The following is a 3,250-nucleotide window of genomic DNA, read 5'->3' as shown; positions in this document are numbered from 1 at the left end:
CTCGATTACCCCAGAGACAACTCCCACGAGGAGATTACTTGATCCGTGCTACTACATTATCGCGAGACAACTCCCACGAGGAGATAACTCGATCAACACTATTACCCCGCGACAAGACAACTCTCACGAGGAGATAATTCGCTACTACATCGTCGCGGGACAAAACCGACGACTCAATTAACTTACATCGCGACAACCTTGTCGCGTTATGCGCCAACGCGCATTCACGCCCCTCCGACACACGCTCCAACGCGTTTTCGCATACCATTAGGCCATACGCCAACGATCGACTTCTACAATTTTTACTCTCGACACGATCTGAGACCCATCACAACATGGCCCCCACATCGACTCGAGAGTGGGGGGCTTAATGATATGCCTAATTGGGCCAACCCAATAGGCCTACAATTTCTGTACCTACTGGGCTACGAGCCCAATATCGAAGACTAATATCACCGAGGCCCAAACACCTTCAAGTAAGGCTTGGGCCCAACAAAGCAAACCTTACCCAATAAACGACATATAAATAGAGGTTTTACTCATTTTATTAAGGTACGTCCTATTAACTGAGCAATACTACAATACGTATTCTCTGGACTATTTCCACTATCCGCACGTCTGACTTGAGCGTCGGAGGGGTTTCCGCCGGATCAACCGCCGGCCTAGTTCACGTGTTCTATGATTGCAGGTACCTCAGGATCATCAAGTTGTCAAGCTACTGATCTGCTTTGCTCTCCCAGCTCATCATACTTCAACACTCTAAGGTGATCTATCTTTAGCATCATCAGTATGTATATCTGTATATGTAAAATAAAAATATGCTTTTCCTTTCCAACTGAAATTTCTCAAAACGATTATTAGTTGCATTACTGTTAGACTTCAAATTCAATTCATACCAAATATATGAACATCTCTCTTAATTTTGTTGACTTGTTGACTGAAAGTACTCATTGCTTTGAAGAAAGGAACACAACTAATCAAGTATAGCTGGAAAGGGAAGTGCAAGTTTTGTACATTTAGACAACTCATTGTTTTCTTGTTCAGCCAACCCGATTTGTGTATTTTCTATGTCAGGGCAAGGTTCGAGCATAGGGCAAGGTTCGAGCACAGGGCAAGGTTCGAGCACAGATTATGATGTAGTAGTACACGTGGACTTTAACGATGCAGGTCTTCCAGTCGGGCGTCGGAGGAACCGATTGGTGCGGGCCATTGCTAGTCAAGTTACACATTGTGACCTTTTTAGTCCTTGCATTTCTTGGCCTAAGCACAAAAAAGACGGTCGGGTTGAGCAATTGTGGTTACGATTCAAGGTATTTGAAATTATTAAAAATTTAATAATAATTCTTAGTTAGTTAAATTGATTTGTTGTATATGAATTTTTTTTATTCTTGTTAGGACAAATGGAAACTTCCTGATCGAGATGCTACGAAGAAATGGTTCAATGCTACGGCCAATGCTCGTTGGAAAGATCATAGAACTAAAGTGTTGAAAAAATTTTATGATAGAGCACCAGATCTTGCCACTGCTAAGGCAAATCGTCCGGAGGGATTGATTAGTTCATCTACATGGGAGGAATTGTGTGATCAATTTTTTTCTATATCTGATTCCAGTGGTGATGGCAAGGTAAATTATATTTCTTTTGATTTTTTTTCTAATTTGTCATGTTCAAATAAATTTAATCGAAGTTTATTAACATGTGTATATTCACAGTCTAAGTCTGATAAATGCCAAGAATCCCGAATGAAAATCCCTACCGACCACCATTGGGGTCGAACTAGTATTAGTGGGTGGTCTCATGAACATGTGTAAGTCTAGTCTTATATATTTTTTTGTTAAATTTTTCGTATTATATTCATGTATATTTTATATTAATTTTTTTTATAAATTTTTATTACAACTTCAAAAATTTGGTAAAGCTCCTACCGTGGTTGATAAATATAAAAAAGGCTATATGCGTATCGACCCATTGATGCCATTCGTGGAATCCGGGTCATCCACGGAGGAGGGTGAGAGGGCAGAACTATATACTGGGATTGGAACTCTTGAACAACGTGCTATTGTGGTAAGTTTTCATCCTTAATTGTTTTGTATGTTGAATTAGTTGGTGGGTTTTTCGTTTTGGTATTGTGTGTTTGATCTATTGTTTGGTATATATGTTAAATTGTGTTTGATCTATTGTTTGGTATAAATGTTGAATTTGTTGATGTGTTTTCTATGTATTGATATTTTTTTGGTATGTCCATACAATAGATGTTATGCTGCCCAATTTTTTGTTTAATTTATGAATTTATGGTTATTTATTTGTATTTTCAGGAAGACTTGGAAAGAGTATACGAAGAGTGTATTAATGATGGAAAAGATCAAAGTACGGCCGACTCAATAGCTTGTGAAAGAGTGTTGGGTAAGACAAAAGTACTTGGGATTCAAAGCTCAACCACTAAGAAAGTTGCAAGATCAAGATTTTCTTCTGTTAGAAATGAAGAGTTGGAGACTACAGTCGAACTCTTAGAAGGAGAATTGCAAGAATCGCGAAATGAAGTGAGCTCACTTAAAGAATCTTTTAACTCATTACTTAATACTTTAAGACAAAAAGGAATTGTCGATCAGCCCATCTCCAAAACTCCAAATTCGGGTACTTCAAATGACGGCGAAGAACGACTCAATTCGGATTAATTTCATTTTGTAATGCTACAATATTTTTCTAAGTTTTTATGTAATTCTAGATTCGTATATGTACTGTTGACTTGGTATTTAATTTTATGTAGACTTCAACTTTAAAATTGCTATGTAATTTAATTTAGTAGTTTAATTGTTTTAGTGGAATTAATAATTATTTACAGGTAATTTATTATATAAAATAATATATATATTTAAAACTTACAGTAACATTTGCGACGAATATAATCATTTTCGTCGCAAATTAGTAGGCCGATGTACTATATTTCGTCGCAAATCTTCTTTTGGTAGAACTTAATCTTGCGACGAATAATTAACATTCGTCGCAAACATTGGCGACGAAAAGAGAAATATCGTGGCAATATGTTGCGACGATATATATATTTCGTCGCAAACTAATATTATTTTATTTTTGTTGAAATTTTTATTTTGCGACGAAAGTAAGCAAACGTCGTCGAATGCAGCGACGATAGTGTAGATATAAACGTCGCAAACACAAAAATCTAATTTATTATATAAAATCGACTTTTTGCGACGAAAAGGTTGTTCGTCGCCCTCGTAGCGACGAAACCAA

The 3,250-nt window shown here is 36.9% G+C and overlaps 1 long non-coding RNA gene across 1 annotated transcript; it reads left to right on the top strand.

Annotated features, from left to right (window-relative positions):
* The first annotated feature begins 902 nt into the window (after positions 1-902).
* LOC105965749 (uncharacterized) lies at positions 903-1,731 on the top strand. Its single transcript, XR_016035088.1, has 2 exons — positions 903-1,310; positions 1,396-1,731. It is a non-coding gene; the product is annotated as an uncharacterized LOC105965749 (long non-coding RNA).
* The last annotated feature ends 1,519 nt before the right edge of the window (positions 1,732-3,250 follow it).

This window comes from Erythranthe guttata, chromosome 12 (genome assembly GCF_056151865.1).
Source record: "Erythranthe guttata isolate IM_541 chromosome 12, IM_541, whole genome shotgun sequence".
In the NCBI taxonomy this organism is placed as follows: Eukaryota; Viridiplantae; Streptophyta; class Magnoliopsida; order Lamiales; family Phrymaceae; genus Erythranthe; species Erythranthe guttata.
Note: the sequence above shows the minus strand (reverse complement) of the source record. Positions and strands in the feature narration are given on the sequence as shown.